This window comes from Rana temporaria, chromosome 9, assembly GCF_905171775.1.
Source record: "Rana temporaria chromosome 9, aRanTem1.1, whole genome shotgun sequence".
Classification (NCBI taxonomy): domain Eukaryota; kingdom Metazoa; phylum Chordata; class Amphibia; order Anura; family Ranidae; genus Rana; species Rana temporaria.
The window spans coordinates 180,890,410-180,905,806 of NC_053497.1; the positions used below are offsets into that span (position 1 = coordinate 180,890,410).

The 15,397-nt window shown below is 35.6% G+C and overlaps 1 protein-coding gene across 3 annotated transcripts in view; it reads left to right on the plus strand.

The window, feature by feature from the left end:
• LOC120914367 (protocadherin-11 X-linked-like) overlaps window positions 1–15,397 on the plus strand; it is a 1,131,869-nt gene that overhangs the window by 242,669 nt on the left and 873,803 nt on the right. Inside the window, exon 5 of one of the 3 annotated variants that reach the window (XM_040325050.1) lies at window positions 4,913–5,426. The exons of the other annotated variants lie outside the window; for them this stretch is intronic. The gene's annotated coding sequence lies outside the window, so the exon portion shown is untranslated. Of the gene's footprint in view, window positions 1–4,912; window positions 5,427–15,397 lie in introns of those variants that run through there. 3 annotated transcript variants of the gene reach the window in all.

Here is a 15,397-nt window from a genome sequence, read left to right on the forward strand (position 1 = left end):
TTGCCGTATTAGTGCAATTGTGACAGAGAAATTGAGTGCTGTCCATGAGACTTTTTTTATTTGCACTAACATATATTTTTTCATGGACAAGCTTTTGGGTATAAGAAGGGGAAGCTCGTCCATGAAAAATGATATGTTAGTGCAAATAGAGGAAATTGAGTACTGTCCATGATACTTTTGCACTAACATATCATTTTTCATGGACAAGCTTTCCCTTCTTATACCCGAAAGCTCATCCATGAAAAATTATGTTAGTGCAAATAAAAAAAGTATCATGCACAGTACTCAATTTTCTCTATCAGGAATTACAAAGTAATTCCTGTGTAATAGTTTAAAATGCAGATATATCGATGATATACCGAGCCTGAAACCTGCATTTTTTATTAATATGTACCTTGTAGGTACTTTTTTAAAGATTATTATACCTTCTAAATCTACAAAAAAATACCAATGATCCTCCCTCTAGATTTTCAACCCTAATGACCAACAAAAGTCGCATTTGTCTGAAACTATTTAATAGTTGTTTTAATTCTTTTGATGCTAAATGTATTTCCAGCTCCTACAAATCCAACTTTGGATTTCTATGATATAATTTAATTCTATTCTTTTAGTTTTTGTAATGAGTCAGGCATAACAAAATCATTCACATTTAATAGTTTAAATTGCAGATATATCGACGATATACCTAACCTGAAAACTTGCAATTTTTTTAAAATGATATACCTTGTAGAAACGTTCTTAGGATTATTTTAATTAGTAAATCTACAATGAAATATCAGTAATCACCCTTCTAGATTTCCCAACTCTAATAAGCAACAAAAGTTGTATTTGTCTTTTACTAATTTATATATATATATATATATATATATATATATATATTTTTTAAATTCATAAAAGCTGAATGTATTTCAAGCTTCTATAGATTCAACTTTGGACTTTCTCAGATCCCATTCATTGCTTTTCTCCTAGTTTAGTTTAATGATCAAACTTTGGATTTATCAGATATATCTGAATTTTAAACTATTGCATATGAATGATATAGTTATTCCTGAATTAATACAAAATTTAAAGACAGGTGGTGATTTTTTGGATACAATTAAAAGAATTTTGCTCTATACTTTAAATGTTCTATTAATTCAGGAATAACAAAAACATTCAAATGCAATCGTTTAAAATGCAGATATATCGATGATCTACCTAGGCTGACAATTGCACAATTTATTAGTATGTGCCTTGTAGGAATTATTTTTATGATTATTAGAATAGCTAAATATACAACAAAACATCAGTAATCATTCCTCTAGATTTCCAACTCTAAAAAGCAACAAAAGTTGCATTTGCCTGATACTTTTTACATTTTTTTTTAATCCATAAAATGTATTTCAAGCTCCTTTAGATCCAACATTGGACTTAGTTCAATGCAGAGATACATCTTTGGACTTTCTCAGATGTACTTTAACTCTGCTCTTAGTTTAGTTCAGAGATCCAACGTTGGACTTTCTCAGATGCCATCCTTTTTTTCTCTCCTAGTTCAGTTTCAAGATTAAACTTTGGATTTCTCTGATATCATTTCTTCTGTTCTCTTAGTTTTGTCCATAAAGCACCACCTCTCTTTAAAAATTGTATTAATACAGGAATAGCAAAATCTCTCATATTTAAAGGGGTTGTAAAGGTTCATCTTTTATTCTCTAAATTGGTTCCTTTAAGCTAGTGCATTGTTGGTTCACTTACCTTTTCCTTCGATTTCCCTTCTAAATGTTTTATTTTCTTTGTTTGAATTTCTCACTTCCTGTTTCTCCTCAGTAAGCTTTCCACCATCATCCGAGCGGTGGAAAGTCATTTAGAACAGCTTACTGAACACCTTACTGAGGAGGAACAGGAAGTGAGAAATTCAGACAAAGAACAAAAAAACATTTAGAAGGGAAATGGAAGGAAAAGGTAAGTGAACCAACAATGCACTAGCTTAAAGGAACCTATTTAGAAAATAAAAAACGAACCTTTACAACCTCTTTAATACAGTGGAAGCTCGGATTGCGAGTAACACGGTTAACGAGTGTTTCGCAATACGAGCACTGTATTTTAAAATATCCTAACTTGGTTTGCAAGCATTGTCTCGCAAAACGAGCAGGATTCAGGCCAAAGCAGTATTACCGCGTTTGGCCTGAGGTGAGGGGGCACTGGAGCCTAACAGTGCCAATCGGCGCCGTTCGCAAATGCACAGAAAGGCCCAAGGACAGCTCGGCTGACTTTGGCAAACCTCGGAAAGGCTCGGGAATGGAGGCATTCCAAGGTTTGCTGAGGTCAGCCGAACTGTCCTCGAGCCTTTCAGGCTCTCCGGCGCCCCCCGCCTCTGGCCGCATGCGGTATTGCATACCATTGAAGTCAATGCGGAACAAATTATTTTTGTTTCCATTTGATATGCGAGTACTTTGGATTACGAGCGTTCTCCTGGAACGGATTATGCTCGTAATCTGAGGTTCCACTGTAGTTTAAAAATCCAGATACATTGATGATATACCTAGCCTGAAAATTGCACATTTTACTTAATATGTATCTTGTAGAATCTTTCTTAGGAGTACTATAATTGTTAAGGGGCAGATCCACAAAAGGATTACGCCGGCGTATCTACTGATACGCCGGCGTAATTTTAAATTTCCCGCGTCGTATCTTTGTTTTGTATCCACAAAACAAGATACGACGGCATCTGGGATCGATCCGACAGGCGTACGTCTTAGTACGCTGTCGGATCTAAGCTGCAATTTTTTTCGGCGGCCGCTAGGTGGCGTTCCCGTCGAAATCCGCGTTGAGTATGCAAATTAGCTAGTTACGGCGATCCACGAACATACGTCGGCCCGGTGCATTTTTTTACGTTGTTTTCGTTCGGCTTTTTCCGGCGTATAGTTAAAGGTGCTATATGGTGGCGTACTCAATGTTAAGTATGGCCGTCGTTCCCGCGTACAATTTTGAATTTTTTACATCGTTTGCGTAAGTCGTTCGCGAATAGGAATTTGCGTAGAATGACGTCACCGTCGTAAGCATTGGCTTGTTCCGGTTAAATTTTGAGCATGCGCCCTGGGATACCCCCAGGAACGGCGCATGCGCAGTTAAAAAATAACTTTGTTTACGTCGGGTCACGACGTATTTACATAAAACACGCCCCCATTACATCCATTTTAATTCCGCGCCCTTGCGCTGCAAGAGATACACTACGCCGCCATAACTTACGGCCCGAATTCGTTGAGGATTCGAAAGAAAAAAAAGTAAGTTACAGCGGCGTAGTGAATCTTAAATACGCTACGCCCGGCGCAATAATGCGCCGTGGTACGTGGATCTACTCCTAAATCTACAATGCAATACCAATAAACCTTCCTCTAGATTTCCAACCCTAAATAAACAACAAATTTAGTATGTGTCTGATACTATAAATACAAACTGCATGTATTTTAAGATTATAGGTAAAACATTTAAATAATTTTCAAAATGTCTACTGATTACTTTTTTTAAAAGTTCAGCCTACTGAATGGTTAGAGACTAGCTACATTAGTTTTTTTTTAAGTACTGTAATCATCCTACCTTTATAGAATAGTTCTTGAAGTGACTGTATTTTGCTTATTAAAGCGGAGGTTCACCCTAAAAAAACATTTATATACCATTACATTAAGCATACTTCCGACATCTACAGTATGCTGTTTTTTTCTTTTGTTTTTTGCCGTACATACCGTTTTATTGTTATTCCCCTCCCCCCCCCCCCCCCGGCTCCCGTGTTCTGACTCCCGTGGGAGTGGGCGTTCCTATTCAGAGGTTAGATGATTGACGTCTGGTGAAAAACTTCCCCTGGCGCATAAGGCCTTGTACACACGACCGGATCTGTCCGATGAAAACATGTCCGCTGCCGGATTTTGGTCTGATGTGTGTACACACCATCAGACCAAAATCCCCGTGGACAGCGAACGCGGTGACGTGGTCGCGACGTGGCCGCGACGACGATGATGCGGCGACGTGCGCGAACCCTGGAAGGTCAATGCTTCCACGCATGCGTCGAATCACTTCGACGCATGCGAGGGCTTTCGGCCAAGCGGACATGTCCGGTGAGTCGTACAGACGACCGAACATGTCCGACGGACAGGCTTCCAGCGGACATGTTTCTTAGCATGCTAAGAAACATTGGTCCGCTGGAAACCTGTCCGCTAGGCCTTGAATCCGGTCCCGCCGGCCCTACACACGACCGAACATGTCCGTGGAGACTGGTCCGCGGACCAGTTTCAGCAGACATGTTCGGTCGTGTGTACGAGGCCTAAGGCGCGTCACCAGTTTTCCGTAACTAGCCGAACTGCGAGTCGGCTCTATACAGCGCTATGCGGCGCCTGCCGTGTAGAGCTGACTGCGCAGGCGCCATATAGTTTGGCTACTTACGGAAAACTTGTGATGCGCCAGGGGAAGTTTTTCACCAGACGTCAATCATCTAACCTCTGAATAGGAACGCCCACCCCCGCCCACTCCACGCCAGAACCCGGAAGACGGGGGAAAATAACAATAAAAAGGTATGTACGGCAAAAAAAACAAAAAAAAAACAGCATACTGTAGATGTCGGAAGAATGCTGGATGTAATGGTATATAGATGTTTTTTAGGGTGAACCTCCGCTTTAAATCAATCCAATTAGCAATGACAATGCAGAATTAGAAAATTCGTTTTTAGTTATGACCTTATGTAAAGTTGACCAACTTATTTAATGTTGACCAACTTTTTCACACAGTCATGACAATGCAGAGTTGGCCAACAAGACTGAAGTAGAAATGACTATGTAGAGTTGGCCAACTTTTTTCAGCTATTAATGACGGTGTAGTGTTTGGTGAAATGGTTCGGGGGGGGGGAGAATTTTTTTTTTTCTCATGCTGTTTCTCTGTTTGCCAGCTCTGACACCGTCGCCGCATCCGAGGTCATGTACTGAGGTCGTTTTGCGTACACATTGACGTTAACCCAGCAAACATGGAAAAAAATGGAAACAGCACGAGAGAAAAAAAAGATTCCTTCTCTGTCTGAAGAACTTTTATTTGGATGTGGAGAAAGACGAACCATTCCAGCAAGACTACCCAAAGGTATCCAGAGCAAGGCAACTTTTGTCTTTTTCACCCAATGATGGACAACAAACTTTGTGTCATACTGTAGTCATCGAAAAAAAAACAAGGTAGAAATATAAATATATATATATAAAAATGGACTTTTCCTGTCGCTCATTTTGAGAGGCAGTTATAAATAAAAATAGTGAATTGTTTTCAAATATTGCTTGTAAAAAAAAAATACCCTGAAAAAAAAAAATCCTGGCTTTTGTTTTTATTTATTTCTATTTATATAATCTGGTTGTCAAATATTGAATTAGGGAGCAATAAAACATATGCATACGTTAAAAAAAAAGAAGAAAAAAAAAGAATGTAATGTTCTTTATACTTAAAATTTTTATTGAAGATATGTTTAATACAATGTATATTTAATAGCTAAGTGTGTGACCTTAACAGATTGCTAATTTGCTGACATTCCCTTTACTTTTCTTTAAAAAAATAAAAATAAAAAATAAAGAAAAAGAAAAATAGGATATTTCTTTACGGTATATACATAAACAATTGAATTGTATTTTTTTCAGTTTAAAACTTTTTTCAGATTTTTTTTTTTCTATTTCTTCCTAATTTTTATGTTTATTTAAAAACAAATACGGTGTTCCGATTTAACAAATATAATGCTCAATAAAGTGTCAGCATTGTTTATTATATTTTTTTTTTGTCATTTTTCTTGAACATTTGTTATTTCCTATGTATGCTTCTTAAAAATATAAAGTTACAGTTACCCCTGCCCTGTCAGACATCTGTGCTTTGTGGCAGAGCTCTGAAAATCTCGGAAAAAAGATAGAGAAAAACATTAATCCTTTAACAGATAAAATAGCTCCCTGTATTTCAGGCATATTTAGAGGAGTTTAGATTTAAATATTTATTTAAAAATTAATTTAAATTCTATTATTTATTTAAACAATCCAATATTTATTTAATTCTAATGTTTATTTAAAATTTAATTTAATTACTATATTATTATTGTGCATAAGAAAAAAGAAAAAAGAAAAAAGAAAAAAAATGTCCAATATAATTTTAATTCCTCTTTAATTGGTAATACACACCGAGAATCACACTAGATTCAGTGCATTAAATATGTATTAAAACACTAAATTCACCTTTGTGATACAAATAAGAAAATGTCACATTTCTCTGATCATACTTGCCTGGATCGATGCCAGCAGCTTGCAGCTCTGAAAATCAATGGCTCCTTCTTTTGTAGGCCAGGTGTTCCCTCATATCTCTCTTTGGGTGAAAGCACAAGTAGTTTATGAGGGAAAGGTGAAGAGAAACAGAGTGACTATAAATATAAAAAAAAAGAAGAAAAAAGTTATTTAATGCCTTCATGTAACACATATATGCAGCCTCACTGCATTTTTTTTTACGTATATGTTTTCCACTTTTTGTGCTGGGCATGCGGCACACTCCCAGCACAGAGACCGGTGGGCTCACCGAGAGCTCCGTACTGACAATCGGGACCCATATCTTCCGATTCCGGGTCACCTGATTGCTGTGGTAGCCTCTGATTGGCTACCATAGTGATCAGTCACTCTGAAGCCCACCCCTCTGTTTTTTTTTTTTTCTTTCTGTGAATTGGGAATAAGGCTACAGTGTATCTTTTTCGTTCCTTGCAGAAAGAAAAAAGTGTTTGTAAAAAACATAAAACAAATAAATACAAAAAAAATGTAATAAAAAAATAAACTGGGCCAGATTCTCAAAGGAGATACGTCGTATCTCTGAGTTGTGCTGTCGTATCTATGAGCCTGATTCTTAGAATCAGTTACGCATATATTTGTATTAGATCTGACCGGCGTAAGTCTCTTACGCCATCGGATCGTAACTGCATATTTACGCTGGCCGCTAGGGGCGTGTACGCTGATTTACGCCTAGAAATATGTAAATCAGCTAGATACGCGAATTCACGAACGTACGCCCGGGCCGATGCAGTACAGTTACGCCGTTTACGTTAGGCTTTTCCCGGCGTAAAGTTACCCCTGCTATATGGTGGCGTACATGCGGCGTACCAATGTTAAGTATGAACGTCGTTCCCGCGTCGAATTTTGAATATTTTACGTCATTTGCGTAAGTAATCCGTGAATGGGGCTGGACGTCATTTACGTTCACGTCGAAACCAAAACGTCCTTGCGGCGTACTTTGGAGCAATGCACACTGGGATATTCCACGGACGGCGCATGCGCCGTTCGTGAAAAACGTCAATCACGTCGGGTTTACAAGTTATTAACATAAAACACGCCCCCCTGTAAAATATTTGAATTAGGCTGGGTTACGCCGGCCTTTTTACGCTACGCCACCGCAACTTACGGAGCAAGTGCTTTGAGAATACAGCACTTGCCCGTCTAAGTTGCGGAGGCATAACGTAATACGGATACGTTACGCCCGCGCAAAGATACGCAGAACTACGAGAATCTGGCCCTAATACTTTTTTTTAAGGTTTGATCTAGGTCAGTGCCAGGGTCTCTGTTTTTTTTCTTTTTCTGTGAATGGAGAAGAAGGCTACAATGTATCTTTTTGTAAAAAAAAATAAAAATAAATAATAAAAAAATAAAAATAAAATAATAATACCTAGATCAAGGTTGGCTCTAGGTCAGTGCCTAGGTTAGTGCTTGGGTCAAGTAAAGGTCAGAGATCAGGGTCAATATATTTTGGACATAATAAAAAAAAAATGTGCTCTATTGCTTCTAGTCTGTTGCCATTATGTATTTTTTTTTGTGAACCTAAATCAAAGTTTCTTACCTGGGAATCCTGCCGGTAACAGCATTTTTATCTGCCATTGGCTATTGGCTTGCCGATTTGGTAGACCATATAGGCAACCAAGCAGCTTGCATGCTTACTTATCAGTGACCTTAGGAAACCAAAAGATGTTCAGACTTTACAGAAAGCACTCATACATAAAATTGTGTGATTTTTATTTGTCCAAATATATACAAAATAAGAAACCATTTTAAAAATGTACAATGCCACATCCCAAAAGTACAAGTAAGACAACAAAAAAGGTAAAAAAAAAGCCATTACCAAAATAAGAGACTTTAAAGGCTCCATACTAAAAGTGAGGCGGCAACACATTCACAAAAAAAAAAGCGATTTCAAGTATAAAAACTTTTAAGGTCATTAATGACCACCCAAGTATAGTTACAACCAAAAGGTACAATCATCATATAAAAACGCCATAAAGAGTTCCAAATAGATTTCAAAGTTGATGGTGGTGTAACCCGACACGTTTCTCAGCCAACTGCTGCTTCATCAGGGACACTTCAGAAGCATCTGAATGGTTTGAAAACATTTACTTCTTCAGGATGAAATGGTGAAATTACTGTGAAAATCATGCAATAAATCATTTTTTAGAAGTCGACCAAATAATTTCCATAAATTGTACATCTGTCGGTATTCAATCTACATAATAATTGAATACATATTGTACATTGCAAATTGATTTATGGGCAATTTTGGAAATAATTTGGTTGACTCCTCAGGATGAGAACAGTGAAATTAATGTAACAATAACGCAATCAAATAATTTTCTAAAATTGTTCATATATCAGTATTCAATCTACAAGATTAAGAAATACATATTTTACATTGTATATTGATTTATGGACAATTTTGGAAATTATTTAAAAAATCACTGTGAAAATCATGCAATAAATACATTTTATAAGTCAATGAAATAATTTTCTAAAATGTCCATATTTCAGTATTTAATTTACAAGATTATGAGATACATATTTTACATTGTATAATGATTTATGGACAATTTTGGAAATTATTTAATTGACTTCTTGGGATGGAATAGCAAAATCACTGTGAAAATCATGCAATAAATAATTTTTATAAGTCAATCAAATAATGTTCTACATTTTCCATATTTCAGTATTTAATCTACAAGATTATGAAATACATTTTTTACATTGTATATTGATTTATGGACAATTTTGGAAATTATTTAAAAAATCACTGCGAAAATCATGCAATAAATAATTTTTATAAGTCAATCAAATAATTTTCTACATTTTCCATATTTCAGTATTTAATCTACAAGATTATGAAATACATATTTTACATTGTATAATTATTTATGGACAATTTTGGAAATTATTTAATTGACTTCTCCGGATGGAACAGCAAAATCACTGTGAAAACCATACAATAAATCATTTTTAGAAGTCAATCAAATAATTTCCATAACTTGTACATCTGTCAGTATTCAATCTATACCATATTCAAATACATATTTTACATTGCATTTTGATTTATGGAAAATTTTGGAAATCATTTGGATGACTCCTCAGGATGAGAACCGTGGAATTAATGTAACAATAACGCAATCAAATAATTTTCTAAAATTGTCCATATTTCAGTATTTAATCTACAAGATTATGAGATATGTATTGTACATTGCATATTTATTTATGGACAATTTTGGAAATGATTTAATTGACTTCTCGGGGTGGAACAGCAAAATCACTGTGAAAATCATGCAGTAAATAATTTTTATAAGTCAATCAAATAATTTTCTAAAATGTCCATATTTCAGTATTTAATCTACAAGATTATGAGATACATATTTTACATTGTATAATGATTTATGGACAATTTTGGAAATTATTTAATTGACTTCTCGGGATGGAACAGCAAAATCACTGTGAAAATCATGCAATAAATACATTTTATAAGTCAATGAAATAATTTCCATAACTTGTACATCTGTCAGTATTCAATCTACACAATATTCAAATACATATTTTACATTGCATTTTGATTTATGGAAAATTTTTGAAATACTTTGGATGACTCCTCAGGATGAGAACAGTGAAATTAATGTAACAATAACGCAATCAAATAATTTCCAAAATTGTCCATATATCAGTATTCAATCTACAAGATTATCAAATACATATTTTACATTGCATATTGATTTATGGAAAATTTTGGAAATAATGTGGTTGACTCCTGAGGATGAGAACAGTGAAATTAACGCAACAATCATGCAATCAAATAATTTCCGAAATTGTTCATATATCAGTATTCAATTGGCGTGATTACGACAATAGGGATCTTGCAAGAAGTTTACAAGTCTGGTGACGACGTCCTCAGGGATTAATAAAACCTGCTCCCTATGGGGACAAGGTAAAAAAAAAAAATGCTGGGACATGAGTCATGTGTGGAAATATTAAAATTATATATATATATATATATATATATATATATATATATATATATATATATATATATATATATATATATATATATATATATATATATATATATATATATATATATATATATATATATATATATATATATACTATCTATCTGTGTATATCTGTGTACAGAGATCAGTAGCTCAATCGGGCACAAAATACACATGAATAAGTCATTACAGCAGCTTTGTTCTCTTGGTAAATTAAGGGCATGTTCAATACAATCATTCAATCATGTGAAAAGAATATCCTGTTTTTCAATATTATAAATAAATAATATATATATATATATATATATATATATATATATATATATAATAAATATATTTTTTTTAATATCTATCTATCTATCTATCTATCTATCTATCTATCTATCTATCTATCTCTATATATCTATATAGAGATAGGTAGATAGATATTAAAAAAAATATTTATTAAATATATATATATATATATATATATATATATATATATATATATATATATATATATATATATATATATATATAATGTATATATATGAAGGATATTTTATAAATATATTTTTTAATAAATATATATATTAAAAAAAAAAAAAAAAATATATATATATATATATATATATATATATATATATTTTATCTATATATCTAGATAGATAGATAGGTATTAAATATATATATATATTAAAAAAAGCAGGTTATTTTTTGCACATGATTGGATGATTGTATGGAACATACCCTCCATTTGCCAAGAGAACAAAGCCGCTGTAATGACTTATTCAGCTCTATATGTATTTTATGCCCGATTGAGCTACTGAACTCTGTATACAGCAGGCTTTATTCAACTGGCTGTAAGGAGATAACATTTGCAAATTTAAAAAAAAAAGGAATTGAGATCCCCAGCTTGCTGGAAACACAAAATATAATCCAACAGACTAAATATAGAAATCAAATTCCAATGTTCTAGTTGCTGGAGTATTGAAATTATATATATATTTTTTTCATTTGTCTTTTTATTTTATTTTTTTATTTTTTTACTCATCTTGATTATGCAAGAAACTTTATAAATAAAGTAATGGAAAACATGCAATATTTAATATTTACCTGAACAAAAAATAATTAAATTGTTTACTGTAGCACTCGTCATAATAAAATACATTAAAATGTACAGAATCTTTCTACATTTCAACACGTGAAAAGGAGCCAGTCTTCCTGTTGCTGAGTCGAGCATTGCAATTAGCTCGGATTTTTTATTTTTTTTGTCTTTATTTTCCTTTTATTTATTTTGATTATGTAAGACATGTTATAGACACACCCCTTAAACCTTGTGGACAGCCTTCCCATTGACACACCCCTAAACCTTGTGGACTGCCTTCCCATAGACACACCCCTAAAACTTTATGAACAGCCTTCCCATTGACACACCCCTTAACCTTGTGGACCGCCTTCCCATAGACACACCCCTTAAACCTTGTGGACAGCCTTCCCATTGACACACCCCTAAACCTTGTGAACAACATTCCCATAGACACACCCCTATACCTTGTGGACCGCCTTCCCATAGACACACCCCTTAACCTTGTGGACAGCCTTCCCATAGACACACCCCTAAACATTGTGGACAGCCTTCCCATAGGCACACCCCTTAACCTTGTGGACCGCCTTCCCATAGACACACCCCTAAACCTTGTGGACTGCCTTCCCATAGACACACCCCTAAACCTTGTGGACCGCCTTCCCATAGACACACCCCTAAACCTTGTGGACCGCCTTCCCATAGACACACCCCTAAACCTTGTGGACTGCCTTCCCATAGACACACCCCTAAACCTTGTGGACCGCCTTCCCATAGACACACCCCTAAACCTTGTGGACTGCCTTCCCATAGACACACCCCTAAGACCTTGTGGACAACCTTCCCAGAAGAGTTGAAGCTGTTATAGCTGCAAAGGGCGGGGCCAACTCAATCTTGAACCCTACGGACTAAGACCGGGATGCCAATAAAGTTTCATGTGCGTGTAAAGGCAGGCGTCCCAATACTTTTGACAATATAGCGTACATCCAAGAAGTAGATGGTGGCCCTGGATGAGGCCTGAACAGAGATGGTTCCATCTTTCTGGAGGATGAAGAAGTAGATTTAAGGCATGGCCTGGGCTGCAATCTCTATGGGGGGGTAATAAATTCCTGGAAGTGTTTCTCCGGCACAATACTTACCACAAGAAAAGATATCTGATGCTAGGTGCACTTTAACGACCATATATAAAAAGTAATGCGGCCTCCATTTGGAAGCCGTAGTGAAACATTTACCTTTTATGTCCTTTTAGATGGCTGGAATGGAAAGTCAAAAATCTCCGCTCTCTCTCTCTCCCCGGCGCCTGGGAGGACGGCGAAATTGACAATCATCACTTTGATGGCGCGGTAACCGGCGTAAGAAGCAAAACAGCTTGAGCTGCATAAGTCAATTTCATTGTTCAATAACAGGTTGTAAAAGTGGCGTTCGCGGTGCCTTTGTTAGGTACATGTGACCTTTACATAATGCCAGAGACGCGATGATGTAGCCCAGTGGTACCGTTTGTTCCAAACAACTTTCTTTATTTATTTATTTTCTTGAACAAAAGCAGCGCTACGCGAAACAACAACAACCGTATCCAAATTCCCCAATCTGCCTGATGGCTCCTATGTACTGAAATGTCATCCCGAGCGCCATGAAGTCAGAATAGAATAATCCCTTCTAAGGTCAACGTTGGAAAATTGTTTTAATTGTATTTTTATTAAAGTTTTTTTTCCATCGAAGAAAAATAATTAAGGCGAGCCAAATATTTCTATTATTATTATTATTATTATTATTATTATTATTATTATTATTATTATTTTACACATTATTATTTTTTTCCATTGAAGAAAAAAAATTAAGGAGAGCGAAATGTTTTTTTTATATATATCTATATATATATTATTTTTTTTACACAGACTTTTTTTCCATTAAAGAAAAAAAATTAAGGAGAGACAAATATGTATTTTATTATTATTATTATTATTATTATTATTTATTTTTTTACACATATTTATTTATATTTTCGATGGAAAAAAATTAAGCAGGGCCCAAATTTATTATTATTATTATTTATTTATTCATTGTACAAAAAAAATATTTCCATCAAAAAAAAAATTAAGGAGAGCCAAATATTTTTTTTATTATTATTATTATTATTATTATTATTATTATTATTATTATATATATTTTTTATACAGACCTTTTTCCATTGAAGTGAAAAAAAATGAAGTAAAGCCAAATATATTTTTTTATTATTATTATTTTCACACATCATTTTTACTAAATTATTATTTTGGACATAGAGAGAAAAGATTCGACATAGAGAAAAAAGATTCGAAATAATGGGAAAAGATTTGACATAGAGAGAAAAGATTTGACATAGAGAGAAAAGATTCAACATAGAGAGAAAAGATTCAACATAGAGAGGAAACTGGTAGCCCAGCCCCACCCCCACAGTTAGAATCACTCCCTAGGACACACTTAACCCCTTCAGCGCCCCCTAGTGGTTAACCCCTTCCCTGCCAGTGCCATTTACACAGTAACAAGTGCATTTTTTTATAGCACTGGTCGCTGTATTAATGACAATGGTCCCAAAATAGCGTCAAAAGTGTCCGATGTGTCCGCCGCAATATCACAGTTTCGATAAAAATCGCAGATCGCCGCCATTACTAGCAAAAAAAATATATGAATAAAAATGCCATAAATCTATCCCCTATTTTGTAGACGCTATAACTTTTGCGCAAACCAATCGATAAACTCTTATTGCGATTTTGTTTACCAAAAATAGGTAGAAGAATACGTATCGGCCTAAACTGAGGTAAATAATGTTTTTTTTATATTTTTGGTGATATTTATTATAGCAAAAAGGACAAAATATATATATTTTTTTAAATTGTCGCTCTATTTTTTGTTTATAGCGCAAAAAATAAAAACCGCAGAGGTGATCAAATACAACCAAAAGAAAGCTCTATTTGTGGGGAAAAAAAAGGACATTGATTTTGTTTGGGAGCCACGTCGCATGACCGCGCAATTGTCAGTTAAAGCGTCGCAGCGCCGAATCGCCAAAAGTGGCCGGTCGTTGGGCAGTCAAATCCTCCGGGGCTGAAGTGGTTAATACATTGGGCTACATTTCCATCGGTTTCCGTGTGCACTTTCTGCCTGTTAGGGTACCATACACCAGGCCCCAACTACAGTGAGAAGACGTTAAATTGCATATGAGAACAGTTTGTTGGCAATGGCGTCACTAAGGGGGGGGGCAGAGGGGGCCCTGACCCCCCCCCCCCAACATTATGCTGTGCCCCACCATGTCCCCCCCACCATGTGCCCCCCAATTAAAACATTTTTATTTTCTATGTAGCGGGTGTCCCGAATCTTGCTTGGGTTGCCGCCGAGTGGGCACAAGTGCAACCTTAGCTACCCTGATCGTACTCCCACTGCTTTGGACCCTTATATTTTCCTGGTGTGCTGGTGACATAACTCTTGTTTTCTGACACCCTGGGGGACCCCCAATACAGTAGGAAGGGGGCTCACTGCAAAACATGTGAAAGGGTCTCGTTGCGGCATCGTAATAAATATACATATAATTGTATTTTATTTTTTTTCAGCGGGAACGTGGGGGAACGCAGTTCCGGCACCTCTAGCACTGGATATGTGTAATGGTAAGGGGTGCTGGGATATACTGGAGGGTCTATTGATGCTAGCTGCTAGAAGGGTTCTATAGTTGGGAGGGTCTGTTTTTGCTGGTGGGGATCTATTGTTGAGGGATGCATCTAATTAAGCTTGGGAGGAACCTATTGTTGAGGGAAGGGTCTGTTTTTGCTGGTGGGGATCTATTGTTGAGGGAAGGGTCTGTTGTGGCTGTGATGCATCTACTCTTGATGGATGGGTCTATTGTTGCTGGCTGCTAGGAGATATATTTTTGCTGGAGGGGGTCTGTTGTTGCTGAAGTGGGTTTATTGTTTTTGTTGGGGCTATTGTTGCTGAGGGAATCTATTGGTGGTGTCGGGGGTCTGTAATTGATGGATATATATATATTTGACTGC